Below are 15,293 nucleotides of genomic sequence, written 5' to 3' on the forward strand. Positions count from 1 at the left end.
GTAAGTAATGTGGCGCACAAAATGGATAAGGATGAAAGGGCAAGTGATAAGTTATCCATTCAAATTCAAACATGCTTTGAATTTGAATGGCTAACTAATTAATTTATCCATCCATATGGCACACAAATGAGGATGTGGGGAAGGGTTTTACGTGAGAAAAATTTCACGAGAAGTTTCTTCTCGTGAATTCAAATGGGTGCAAGGAAGTTGGGTGACGCAGGGAATTTAAAACAAGGTGGTTTGATTCAAATTGAGCCAACCTAGTTTAAAATAGGTTGAGCACAATTAGACCAAATTAAACCCAACATAATTAGGCTTAATTAGGCTTAATAAAATCCTAATCAAATCAGAAATTAACTAAACCTAACCCCTGATCAAATCAGGGACTAAACCACCTTAGCGATTAGGTCAACATTTAACCTAATCGGGTCAATCCAAACTGAATCCAATTCAATTGGACTTGATCCAAAAATAATTACTTAATCAAATTGAGTTAATTAATGATTAAATCACTAATTAAACCTCTCATAAATGTTGAGTCCAAATCTGATGGGCAATCAGGCATCAGAGACCATCGATATGAAACCCTGATCAAAGAGTCCAAATTTCAAATTCAAAATTCAAAATTCAAAATTTTGACCCCGGTACCCAAAATGTATGGAACTCATGATTAGAGAATCCTAATTCTCAATCATAGAGTTCCAGATAGATAAGACTCATAATCAGCCATCAGATCAGAAAGGAACCTCTAATGTGTGTGACCCCACAGGTTCGAACCTAAGCCGGTAGCACAGGAACCAATTTCTGTACTAATCGAAGTGACCATCTAGCAATGGTACCCGATGATCGGATAGGTCGAATAATCGCAATCGCAACATTCAGAACCTACGTGAATATGGTTACCGTATAATTCATCCCTTTTGACCCCTGTGTTTAGGATGACTCAGGGTTAAACTGTCAACCCTAATGATATCATCCGAATCGTGCTCAACTCAATTAGTCCTGTGACTCCTCACTAGGACTACCCTGGCCAAGGTTTTGCTAAATTGAAACACGACTGTACACAGCTCCTAAACTGGAGTGGTCAATCCCATCTTGACACACGCACCGACAAGTCAAGTACTTGACTACACCCAGCAACCTTCTGTCACTGAATTAAAAATTCAGGTAGTCCAGTGCCTAAGTGCAGTGAGTTGCTTGCAAATCACCGTGGCGGTCTCAGGTCGGAGGGACATTTATACCCATATCCCATCGGAGTAAATCTTGACAGCAGAAATAGCTCCGGAGTTGGTCACGTTCAGTGTAGATGTACCATTACATCTCACCTGTATGCCATACCAGTGTCTCCACACTCTTTGGTTATGAGGACAACCAACCCATATGGCACACAACGACCTATGCTCGATAAATATTATCGTCCTTGGTAACAACGTATCATTTGGTCGCGAACATGTTTAAGGACTAAACGACAAATCCTCTTTTGTCGAGTCTAAATAGTCCTAAGGACTTCACCACAACACAGGAGTTCATTAGAAGATGAAACATTTGTGATGAAAAAGTACCAAAATAACTTTTATTTATTTATAATTCATGTACTAATACAAAAGGAGCACAACCATCAACAGGCTGACGATTGGCTTTGGGACACTATTCCCAACAATCTCCCACTTGGCCTAAAGCCTATCGGTGCAGTATCTAATACCCATCTTCGACTTGTAGTCGTTGAACTCCTTCACCGCAATGACTTTAGTGAATGGGTCGGCCAGGTTCTCCTTCCCGTCGATCTTCTGAAGGTCGACGTCACCTCGATCCACGATCTCCCGGATGAGATGGTAGCGGCGCAGAATATGCTTCGTCCGCTGGTGTGCCTTTGGTTCCTTCGCCTGAGCAATGGCTCCAGAGCTGTCGCAGTAGAGCAGAACTGGACCAACAAGGGAGGGTGCTACTCCGAGCTCGGTGATGAATTTCCTCAGCCACACCGCTTCTTTGGCAGCATCTGATGCAGCAATATACTCCGCCTCGCATACTGAATCAGCCACAGTGTGCTGCTTGAAACTCTTCCAGCAGACTGCCCCACCATTAAGGGTAAAAATAAATCCTGACACACTCTTGCTATCATCTCGATCAGACTGGAAACTAGAGTCTGTAAACCCTATAAGTCTCAAGTCCGATTCACCATATATAAGCCACTGGTCCTTAGTATTTCTCAAATACTTCAGGATGGTTTTAACAACCTTCTAGTGATTCTCTCCTGGATCAGATTGGTATCTACTCACTACCCCTAGTGAGTATGCCACATCTGGTCGTGTACATGTCATGGCGTACATGATAGATCCCACTGCCGAAGCATATGGAATCCTACCCATACGCTCTCTCTCTTGAGGTGTTGTCGGACAATCCCTCTTCGAGAGAGAAATTCCATGGCCTATCGGTAGATAGCCTTTCTTGGAATTTTCCATGCTGAACCTTTTCAGCATAGTATCAATGTACGTGGACTGGGATAAGCCAAGCAACTTTTTGGATCTATCCCTATAGATCCTCATCCCTAGGATGTAGGAAGCTTCTCCCAGATCCTTCATGGAGAACTGTGACGATAGCCAAATCTTTATTCCCTGTAATGCAGGGACATCATTCCCGATTAAGAGAATGTCATCCATATACAATACAAGAAATACTACTGCTGGACCATTAGCCCACTTATAAATGCAGGGTTCTTCTCCGTTCTTAACGAAGCCATACGTTTTGATCGTCCTATCAAAATATATGTTCCAACTCTGAGATGCCTGCTTAAGTCCATAAATGGACCTCTGTAGCTTGCACACCTTAGACTCATCTGTGGATGTGAACCCTTCAGGTTGTATCATATACACCTCTTCATCCAGCTCTCCGTTTAGGAAAGCTGTCTTCACATCCATCTGCCAGATTTCATAGTCCAGATGGGCAGCTATCGCAAGCATAATCCGAATGGATTTGAGCATTGCCACAGGAGAAAACGTCTCGTCATAGTCTATACCATAATGTTGACGATATCCCTTGGCAACCAGATGGGCTTTATAGGTCTCCACCTTTCCGTCTGCGTCCCTCTTCCTTTTGAAGACCCACTTACACCCTATGGGTTTTACTCCTTCGGGTGGGTCAACCAATGTCCACACATCGTTGACCTTCATGGACTCCATTTTGGATTTCATGGCCTCTAGCCATTTCTCAGAGTCAGGTCTCTGCATTGCATCCATGTAGGTGATCGGATCCTCATCATTTTCATCAAGTTCGATAGGATCACCATCCCGGACCAAGAAACCATAATATCTGTCCGGTTGATGTGGTACTCTACCAGACCGCCTTAAGGGTGCATAATCAATGGGCTCCGGATCTGATCTAATCAAATCCAGTTCAGGTTCAGTAACATGTGTCAGTTTTTCCACCTGTCGAACTTTGTCAAGTTCGACTTTAGAGGCAACAGTTCCTTCACTAAGGAACTCCTTTTCTAAAAAGATTGCCTTAAGGCTGACAAACACCTTTTCCTCATCAGCAAGGTAGAAATAATATCCTTTGGTCTCTTTTGGGTACCCTATAAAATTACACTTGTCAGACCTAGGTCCAAGCTTGTCTGTAATTAAACGTTTAACATAAGCCGGACACCCCCAAACCCTAAGGTGCGAGAGTACTAGCTTACATCCTATCCATATCTCATATGGCGTTTTGGCTACAGACTTACTCGGAATTCTATTTAGAAGGTAACAAGTCGATTCGAGCGCATATCCCCAGAGGGAGATCGGCAGACCAGCAAACCCCATCATGGATCGAACCATGTCTAACAGGGTTCGATTCCTCCTTTCAGACACACCATTATGCTGTGGTGTTCCAGGAGGAGTCCACTGAGAGAGAATCCCATTCTCCCCTAGATACGTCAGAAACTCATTGGAAAGGTATTCACCTCCTCGATCAGATCGAAGAGTTTTAATACACTTCCCAGTTTGTTTTTCTACCTCATTTCAGAATAGTTTGAACATTTCAAATGATTCCGACTTATGCTTCATTAAATAGACATATCCATACCTAGATAGGTCGTCTGTGAAGGTTATGAAGTAGAAAAATCCACCTCTTGCACTTGAGCTCATGGGTCCACATACATCAGAATGTACCAGACCTAAGAGTTCACTGGCTCGCTCACCTTTTTCAGTAAAAGGTGACTTGGTCATCTTTCCAAGAAGACAGGACTCACAGGTTGGAAGTGATTCACAATCACTAACTTCAAGAATTCCTTCTTGAGCCAACCTGTTTATCCTGTTCTTATTGATATGACCTAGCCTACAGTGCCAAAGGTAGACTTCTGACACATTATCTATTCTAGAGCGTTTACCGAATTTTTGAACCACATTAACAGGCTGTGATAGTAAGTAAATTTTATTATTTAATTGTCCAACAAATATTGTAACACCATTCAAAATGATATTGCAAATATTTCTTTTTATTAAAAAATTATAACCGTACATGGCCAAAAGGCCTACAGAAATAATATTTAATAAAAAACTTGGACAATAGTGACATTCACTCAGAATTACATTACGAGAATTGATTACAAGACTCATGATTCCTAAAGCTAGAACTGGAACTTTGCTTCCATCTCCAACATTCAGGAACCTCTCACCTTCATCAAATCTCCTACTGACCTGCAGACCCTGCATCGAATTACAAATATGATAAGGGCTTCCAGTATCCAATACCCAGGCAGTAGTATCACAAATCGAAAAGTTGCAAAGAGTTATCATATAATTACCTTGCTTCTTCCTTGGCCTGTTCGGGTCCAGGGAGGCAATGTATTGAGGACAGTTCCTCTTCCAATGCCCGTGCTTCTTGCAAAAGAAGCACTCCGCCTGGCTCTGGTCATGCTTGCGCTTCTTGGTCTGACCCCGTGCTACTGTCCCAGCATGAGATTGCACCTTCTTATTTTTCTTCTTGTTCTTCTTCCCCTTCCCAAAGGGTTGACGACGAGAAGAAGACCCTCCCACTACATTCACCGACTCCTTATGGAGTTGGTGATCCTTCTCAAAGTTCTGCAGCAACCCCAACAATCCGTGGTAGTTTACTGCAGGCTTTGTCATTCGAAAATGAGTAAGGAATGGGAGGAAGGACTTGGGCAAGGAATTAAGGATCGCATCCTTACCGAGCTGCTCGTGCAGAGGAAAGCCCAATTTGCTTAGGCGCTCAATCATCTCTGTTGCTCCTAGATTGATTTTGATGACTACAAAACAGTTGGAAGGGATACAAATAATTTTTATGTGAAAAAGACCTTATGCTCTACAGGGGCAAAATCGTAATTTCATCAAAACTCTGATTTGATAGCATCATCGTGTAGAACAAATGATATGTAATCTATTGGTGAAAGTTTCATGGTTTTTAGACTTATATTTTTGGAGTTATGAAGGTTTGAAGTTCATGAGTCGACTCATGAGTCAACTCATGAAACTATGAGCTGATTGGCACGCAAAGATTAGCCATGGCACGCTGGTTTTCTGGCTTGGCACGACCTGTGAGTCGACTCATGAGTCGACCCACAAGGCATGAGTCGACTCATGAGTCGACCTCTGCTGTTTTGGGCCAAAAAAATCCAGAAACCCAATCTCTGGACTTTGCAACAGAGGTCGACTCATGAGTCGACCCCTGAGGCATGAGTCGACTCATGAGTCGACTCATATGACGGGATTTGCCTGTAACGGCTAGTTTTTGGCCAGATTTGGTTGCTTTTAATGCTCACTTTTTGTGCTCTAACGGCTCTTTTTCTGCCTAGTTTGTTTTCCCTTGTCTCTTAAGGCTATAAAGGTTTCAAAAGGTGAAAAACAAAAAGGAGAGAGATCCAAATATCCAAGAGGCATTCAAGTGATTTGAAAAGAGAAAATCAAGAGCATTCAAGAGGGCATTTCAAGTGCATTCAAGAGAGAGTTTCTCAAGCCAACTTCTCAACCTCATTTAAGAGCTCATTTACAGCCTTCAAGAAGCCTTCAATCAAGCTCACCAACTCCTCAAGCATTTGCTTCATCTCTCATCCACTTTGAGGAAATCCAAGAAGGGCTTCTTCATTTGAGTAAAGCGTATTTATTGTTATATTCGCTCACTTAAGGAGCTATTCTTGTACTTAATTTGTGCTCTAAACTGAGTTTATCTTGTGAGCAATTGTTTTTGTTTTGGAGGGTTTCCAAAACAAGGAAAGGTTGATCCGAACCTGAAATCGGAGTGTGTGGGTCGGCTTGTACCCGGGAAACAAGTGGACTAGCTTGGGATAGCTAGTGTCGGAGTTTCCGACGGTTGTATTCGGGTTGAATACAAAGTTTAGTGGATTGGAATTCCCAAGTAGGAGCTTGGGGAGTGGACGTAGGTGCAAGGTTGGCACCGAACCACTATAAATCATTGTGTTTGTGGCATGCTTTATTGTTTCTCTCAATTCTCCATTATATCCTTGCATTCTTGTTTTAAGTAATTAATCTCAAACCAAAGTATCTCTCTTCATTCATCAAGCTTTTGATATATAATTTTTACAAGTAATTAGTTAAGCCTAAAATTTTTAAAACCCAATTCACCCCCCCCTCTTGGGTTGCATAGCTGGGCAACAAGTGGTATCAGAGTCTGGTGCTCTAGCCCTTCTTTGATCTAACAATCAAAGAGCCAAAGATCTATGGCAACCCACGTCGGCACTTCTCTAGCCGAGGGGCAATCTACCAACCGACCTCCACTTTTCAATGGGTCTAACTACACCTATTGAAAAGCTCGGATGAAGATTTTCATACAAGCACTAGACTATGATATGTGGAGTATCATAGTGAACGGTCCACACACACCCACCAAGATAATAGATGGTGAGGAGTCAACCAAACCCGAAAGAGAATGGGATGAGGTTGATAAGAAATTGGCACAGTTAAATGCTAAAGCTATGAATGTTCTTTACTGTTCACTTGATGCAAATGAATTTAATCGCATTTCTACCTGTGCATCTGCTAAAGAAATATGGGATAGGTTAGAAGTAACCCATGAGGGAACAAATTAAGTAAAGGAGTCTAAAATAAACATGCTTGTACATAAATATGAGTTATTTAAAATGGAGCATGATGAGTCCATAACTGCTATGTTTACTCGCTTTACTGATATAATTAATGGTTTGAAGAGTCTTGGCAAATCTTAGACTAACAGTGAACTTGTAAGGAAGATTCTCAGGTCATTGCCAAGAACCTGGGAAGCCAAGGTGACTGCTATCCAAGAAGCAAAGGACTTGAACACTCTACCTCTAGAAGAGCTTCTTAGATCCTTGATGACTCACGAGCTTAGCATGAAGCAACATCAAGAGGATGAAGTCAAAAAGAAGAGAACCATTGCCCTCAAATCCACAGCCTCTCCTGATGAAGAAACTGACGATACAGAAGATGAAGAACAGGATGAAGAAATGGCACTCATCACCCGAAGATTCAAGAAGTTCCTAAGAAAGAGGAAACAGGGGATGAGAAAGAGACCTTTCACAAAAAGGGAACAAAGCAAAGAGAAAGAAAAAGATCAACCCCTTATATGCTATGAGTGCAAGAAGCCGGGGCATTTCAAATCCGAATGTCCACAATTGAAGAAAGGTCCCAAAAAGTTCAAAAAGAAGGCAATGATGGCCACATGGAGTGCGAGCGACGACTCAAGCTCCGATGAGGAGACCTCAACAGAACAAGCCAACCTGTGCCTTATGGCACACGATAATGAGGTAATTTCTGAAATCCCTAGTGATTTTACTTTTGAAGAATTGCATGAAGCCTTCAATGATTTAATTGATGAATTGAAGAAACTAGGAATGAAAAACAAAGAACTAAAACTGAAAAATCAGTCTTTAGTAAAACAAGCAGAAAATCTTTCAGTTGAAAAATCTACTTTGCTTCAAGAGAACCAAAGCCTAAAGAATGATATAAATAAGCTGAAACCTATAGTAGATAAATTCACCTTAAGTTCAAACAAACTAAATATGATTCTTGAAAATCAAAAGGCCGTATATGATAAGGCCGGACTTGGCTATAACCCCTTAAAGAAATAAAAATTTCTGAAAAATATTTATGTAAATTATTCAAGTAACAAGCCTACCAATACTACTTGTTTTAAATGTGGTAGAATAGGACATAAATCTTACACTTGTGCAAACATAACTGTAAAGAAAATATGGGTTCCAAAAGGAACCATCTTGACTAACCAAAAAGGACCCAAGAAAGCTTGGGTACCTAAAACAAAATTTTGATATTTGTTTGCAGGTGTGTCTAGCATCCCATGGAGAAAACAGGAAATGGTATCTGGACAGTGGATGCTCGAGACACATGACTGGTGATGAATCACAATTCATCACGCTTGATGCTAAGGATGGAGGGATGGTCACCTTTGGAGATAATGGCAAAGGAAAGATCATCGGGATAGGTAACGTTGGTATCACTCCCTCCAAATATATTGAAAATGTTTTGTTAGTTAAAGGTTTAAAGCATAACTTACTTAGCATTAGTCAATTTTGTGATAAAGGGTATAAAGTAGTTTTTGAATCATCTGTTTGTATTGTGACTAGTCCTATTAATGATGGCATCAAATTTATAGGACATAGACATGGCAATGTTTATATGGTAGATCTAAATGATTTAGCCAAATTAGACATGCAATGCCTAGTATCCTTAAATGCTAAAGTTAATGAGACTAGTTGGCTTTGGCATCGTAGACTTGCTCACATTAGCATGCATTCTCTTTCAAAATTAATTAAGAAAGAATTAGTTCATGGCTTGCCTAAACTGAATTTTAAAAAAGATAGGATTTGTGATGCATGTCAATTAGGTAAGCAAACTAGAGTTTCATTTAAATCCAAAAACATTGTTTCAACTTCTAGACCATTAGAGCTTTTGCATATGGATTTATTTGGACCAACTAGAACCACAAGTCTAGGAGAAAAACGATATGGTTTTGTAATAATAGATGATTATTCACGTTTTACTTGGGTTTTCTTTCTGGCACACAAAGATGAAACTTTTCATATTTTCACTAAATTTCATCGAAAAGTCACTAATGAAAAAGGATTTTCAATTCAAAATATTAGAAGTGATCATGGAACTGAATTTGAAAATCAAAACTTTGAAAAATTTTGTGATGAGAATGGAATCGGCCATAACTTCTCTGCTCCTAGAACACCCCAACAAAATGTGGTAGTTGAAAGGAAAAACAGAACCTTAGAAGAAATGGCCCGTACCATGCTTTGTGAAAGCAACCTTCCAAGATATTTTTGGGCGGAAGCTATTAACACAGCATGTTACATTCTAAATCATGCTTTAATTAGATAATTTTTTAAGAAAACCCCCTATGAACTTTGGAAAGGAAGAAAACCAAATATTGCATATTTTCATGTTTTTGGTTGCCGATGTTTTGTATTAAATAATGGTAAGGAAAGATTTGGTAAATTTGATGCAAAATCAGATGAAGCAATCTTTCTGGGTTACTCCTCTACTAGTAAAGCTTTTAGAGTTTTTAATAAAAGAACTTTAGTAGTTGAGGAGTCCATTCATGTTGTCTTTGATGAATCTAACGATCTTCCTTCAAGGAAGAATGAGGGTGTTGATGATGCAGATCCATTAATAGAAGGTATGAAGGAGATCACTCTGAAAGATTCAGCCACTCCAGAGGACAAGGAACAAGAAGACAAACAAGATGAGATAGGTGAGGAAATTCAAGAACAACCTCAAGGTACAATTGACCTACCCAAGGAATGGAGGTATGTTCACAACCACCCTAAGGAGTTAATTATTGGTGATCCTATGCATGGTGTAAAAACTCGCTCTTCACTTAGAGATGTGTTTAATCATTGTGCTTTTGTATCTCATTTTGAACCTAAAACTATTGAAGAAGCTGAAAAAGATCATAATTGGATTAATGCAATGCAAGAGGAACTTAATCAATTTGAAAGAAATAATGTTTGGACTTTGGTTTCAAGACCTAAAAACTGTTCAATAATTGGCACAAAATGGGTCTTTAGAAACAAATTAGATGAGCATGGTAATGTAATTAGAAATAAAGCAAGATTGGTTGCTAAAGGATATAATCAAGAAGAAGGGATTGATTTTGATGAAACCTTTGCACCAGTAGCTAGATTAGAAGCCATTAGACTTCTACTTGCATATGCTTGCTTTATGAAATTCAAATTGTTTCAAATGGATGTTAAAAGTGCATTTTTAAATGGATTTATTGCTGAAGAAGTTTATGTAGAACAACCCCCTGGATTTGAAAATCATGCCTTTCCTAACCATGTCTTTAAATTAAATAAGGCATTATATGGATTAAAACAAGCACCTAGAGCATGGTATGATAGACTAAGCAAATTTTTACTAAGTAATGGTTTTTCAAGAGGTAATGTAGATACAACCCTCTTTATCAAAAGAAATCAAAATGATATGTTAGTTATACAAATTTATGTTGATGACATAATTTTTGGATCTACTAATGAATCCCTTTGTCAAGACTTTGCTAAGCTTATGCAGGGAGAGTTCGAGATGAGCATGATGGGAGAACTCACCTTCTTCCTCGGACTCCAGATCAAACAATCAAAAGAGGGAATCTCCATCACCCAAAGCAAGTACACCAAGGAACTACTCAAAAGATTTGGAATGGAGAACTCCAAACCCATTGGCACACCAATGAGTCCCTCATGTAAGCTTGACAAGGATGATGAAGGTAAATGTGTAGACTTAAAATACTATAGAGGCATGATTGGATCATTATTATATTTAACTGCAAGTAGGCCTGATATCATGTTTAGTGTTTGTTTATGTGCTAGATATCAATCTAATCCTAAAGAATCTCATTTGAATGCTGTTAAAAGAATCCTTAGATACTTAAATGGTACTCAAACTTTAGGGTTATGGTACTCTAAGGACTCACAAATAGATTTATTAGGATATTCTGATGCTGACTTTGCTGGATGTAAACTAGATAGAAAAAGCACAAGTGGAACTTGTCAATTTCTTGGAGTTAACCTAATCTCATGGTTTAGCAAGAAACAAAATTCGGTAGCACTGTCTACGGCTGAGGCCGAATACATTGCAGCCGGAAGTTGTTGTGCTCAAATCTTGTGGATTAAGCAACAACTCGAAGACTTTGGAATTAAACTTAATGAAACACCAATAAGATGTGACAACACAAGTGCCATAAATCTATCTAAAAATCCTATTCAACACTCAAGATCCAAACATATTGAAATAAGACATCACTTCATAAGAGAACATGTTCAAAACAAAAATATAATTCTTGAATATGTTTGCACCGAAAATCAATTAGCTGATATCTTTACAAAGGCCCTTAGTGAGGATAGATTCTGTGAAATTAGGAGAAATCTAGGAATTCTTGATCCATTTGCCTGAATTATTTTTCAAATTCCAATGATTTATGGTCAAAATCTCCTAAGACCTCAATTTCCAACACCTTTCTTGGTCCCAAAAGCTCAAGTTTTTTATTCTAAAAACTCATCTTAGAGCTAAACTCCTTCTCCCCAAAATTCAAATTTTTCTGGAATTTATTCACATTTTTCCTGATTTTCTGAACTTCATGAGTCGACCCCCATGAGTCGACTCAATGGCAAACTTGTAATTCCCAGCAACTTCCAACGAGCTGAAGGGTTTATATGTTGAATTACTGTTCGTGAGCCGACCCTCACGCTCGTCTTCCTCCTTCAGAAATCCATTCTCCCTTCTCCCATTTGCTCCATTTCCTAGGCTTGAGCTAGTGGAACTCCTCCCGCCTCCTCTCCACCGCAAATAGCCACTCCGGGAAAGGTTCTTTTGTGACCTCTTCCCTTGTTCTTCACGGTTGGAGCGTGCCCTAGCACTCCACCGTCCCTCTCAAATCCACTCATTCTCTCCTCCAAAACCTCAAATCACTCTCTTATAATCCTTCCTCCACTCCTTCACTTGCTCCTCAAGTCTCCTCGCCTGCTATTGAAGAAGGTATGGCACCAAAAATGAAACTTCCCCAAAGGAGAAAGTCTGTCCGAGAACTTGAAGAAAGTGTCAGAAGGAAAAGACAAGCGGCACAGTCCACCTCTGCTCCTGTTCCAGATTCAGTTCAAGGTCCTTCACAGTCTTCTCAAACTCCCAGTAAGAACCCTCTCTCAGATAGAAAAGTAGAAACCAGGAAAAATATTGACTTTCGGTTCTTTGAAAGTGAGGGATTTTCTTTAGCAAGTAAGATCAAAACTCAGGGATGGAGCTTTTACTGTTCACTCAAAGAAGTCACCCTTGTTGACCTTGTTAGGGAGTTTTATCAGAATCTTATTTATGGAAATGGGTCTGTAACTTCTACTGTGAAAGGGGTTGATATCTGTCTGGATCCTGTCATTTTAGGGGAGATTTTACACTTACCTAGTGAAGGTTATGCATACATGAAACTCCCCGTGAAAGAAGAAGGTATAAGTGTTATATTTGGAAGAACCTACCAAGGGAATTTGAATAAACTAGAGGCCAAGATTTTACCTATAGAAATGAGAATCTTACATCAAATGGTCACAAAACTTTTCTTCCCTAGGAGTGGTAGGCACGATCTTCTGTCAGGCAGGGACATATGCATTATGTTTCACATTATCACAGAAACCCCCCTAAACCTCCCAGCACTTATGATAGAGGCCATGAGAGAGACTCTGAACAGATCTAAGGCACATTTGCCTTATGGTATGGCCCTGACTAGAGTTTTCAGGAGGTTTGGAGTTAGTTGTGAGGGGGAGGCTCCCACCAAACTGTCTCATGTTGATACCTTCAACCTACACACCTTGCATCGAATGGGGTTCACAAAAAGTGGTGGTGGTTGGATCAGGGGAACTGAGGAAAGAACAGAAGAAAGAGCAGAAGAGAGAGCAGAAGAAAGAGCTGAGGATACAGCAGAAGTCAGAGCTGAAGAAGAAGAAGGTCCATCATCTCCTGTTCATGGCTTCAGGGCAGCTTCACCAGATATACAGTTCTTTCCGGATCCAGAGGCTGGCCCTTCTGAGTTTACCAGGATACCCACAGCTGTGCATCAGCCAGAGAGCAGAGCACCTCCGCCAGAGTTCACACTGTCCGATTATCAGATTGAGCGGATTGCACAGCGTATGGTCTCTTTGATGTCGAGTCAGATGAGCAGTACTTCATTTGTACCAGGGGCTACTTCTACTGATCAGACTTTGACTCCCCACATCTCCACAGTATATCAGATGATGGCAGATCAGTCCATGAGGATTCAGCAGCTTGAGGACACTGTTCTGAGATTGACTGGCAGAGTTCTCGAGTTACAGGGGCAGGTCTTCGATTTGGCACACCCTCAGCCTCAGGAGTCTACGATTGAGGTCACTGATCTCACTGCAGAGGCCGGCAGACTTAGAGGAGCTCTTGAGGGCGGTTATGAGTTACTGAGGAAGGAGATCAGAGGATCAAGTGAGCAAGCTACTACTCAGTTCACTGCACTTCTCCAGGCTGTCTCCAGGGCACTGACTGTACTTGACTCCATCAGACTTACCCTTTCAGTTCAGTCCCTAGCTTCTCAGCGTTCTCAGCCACCCAGTTCCTCCCGTTCGCCTGCTCGTGCCAGTTCTTCCTCTCGTGCCAGAGGCAGAAGGGGTCGAGGATGCATCTCAGATCCAGATCCATCTGATCCTTATCACATTTCTGATGATTCTGATCATTGATCATTTCTAGATCCTAGGTCTTAGTGTTTAGTCCTCTCTAGGATCTGTATTTTTTTGGGGGCCATGTATTGACATGAGCTAGTTGACTTTGTATGTTACTTTTTATGTTACAATCTATGTACTGCAACAATTATGGCTTTACTTTTGGAATGATGATTATCTTACTTTGGTTATATATATTCTCTTTTGTGAAATATTGTCTTCTCTTTATGGTATTATCATTTTATGATTGCTGTTAATAGTTGCTTCATTAAGGGGGAGCAAACCCTACAAGAAGAGAAATTAAAGAATGCTTCAGAAAAAGAACTTAACCTTGTTTGATGATGTCAAAAAGGGGGAGAAATTAAATACAAGAAATCCATCAAAAGCAAACACTACAAATTATGAGAAATAAATACATTGACAATTTTAAGTACAAATGCTAAATATACTGCAAATAAGTACCTTTTAAAATTACTCATACTCTGATTTGCTGTAAACCATTGAACATGCTTTTATAGGCTTTCAAATTCCAAACCTACTCTGATATATTGAATACATTACTCTAATACTTTGACATTTTTTACTACTCCGATACATTACTCAATTTTACTCTGATACATTGAAAAACTGTTTTTATTACTCTGATACTTTGCAAAATTTTTCTCTGATACTTTGTAAAATTGTTTTCCCTACACTGATACATTGCAGGATTTTCATTTCTTTTGCTCTGATACATCTTAAGCTTAAATGATCTATTACTCTTTCCAAATCAACTATTCAATATGCTTTGGCACACATGACTAGTTTTGAGAATTGAGAAACTTTTTCAAAATACAGTTTGCTCTGATAATAAAATCAAATTTTCTGCTCTAACACCAAAACAATAATCCAATGAGCATATCTTCCAATCTTTAAGCAAATGGGCAAACTACTTTTGCATATAACCATTTGTTTCACATGCCAAAAGAATCATACTCTTTTCAAGCATATGCACCTAAAATGCAATCTTTTGAAATTCATGATTCATACAAATGCTTTTGTTCAAATATTTTGTCATCATCAAAAAGGGGGAGATTGTTGCTCCTAGATTGATTTTGATGACTACAAAACAGTTGGAAGGGATACAAATAATTTTTATGTGAAAAAGACCTTATGCTCTACAGGGGCAAAATCGTAATTTCATCAAAACTCTGATTTGATAGCATCATCGTGTAGAACAAATGATATGTAATCTATTGGTGAAAGTTTCATGGTTTTTGGACTTATATTTTTGGAGTTATGAAGGTTTGAAGTTCATGAGTCGACTCATGAGTCAACTCATGAAACTATGAGCTGATTGGCACGCAAAGATTAGCCATGGCATGCTGGTTTTCTGGCTTGGCACGACCTGTGAGTCGACTCATGAGTCGACCTCTGCTGTTTTGGGCCAAGAAAATCCAGAAACCCAATCTCTGGACTTTGCAACAGAGGTCGACTCATGAGTCGACCCCTGAGGCATGAGTCGACTCATGAGTCGACTCATATGACGGGATTTGCCTGTAACGGCTAGTTTTTGGCCAGATTTGGTTGCTTTTAATGCTCACTTTTTGTGCTCTAACGGCTCTTTTTCTGCCTAGTTTGT

Source organism: Elaeis guineensis, chromosome 10 (genome assembly GCF_000442705.2).
Source record: "Elaeis guineensis isolate ETL-2024a chromosome 10, EG11, whole genome shotgun sequence".
Lineage (NCBI taxonomy): Eukaryota > Viridiplantae > Streptophyta > Magnoliopsida > Arecales > Arecaceae > Elaeis > Elaeis guineensis.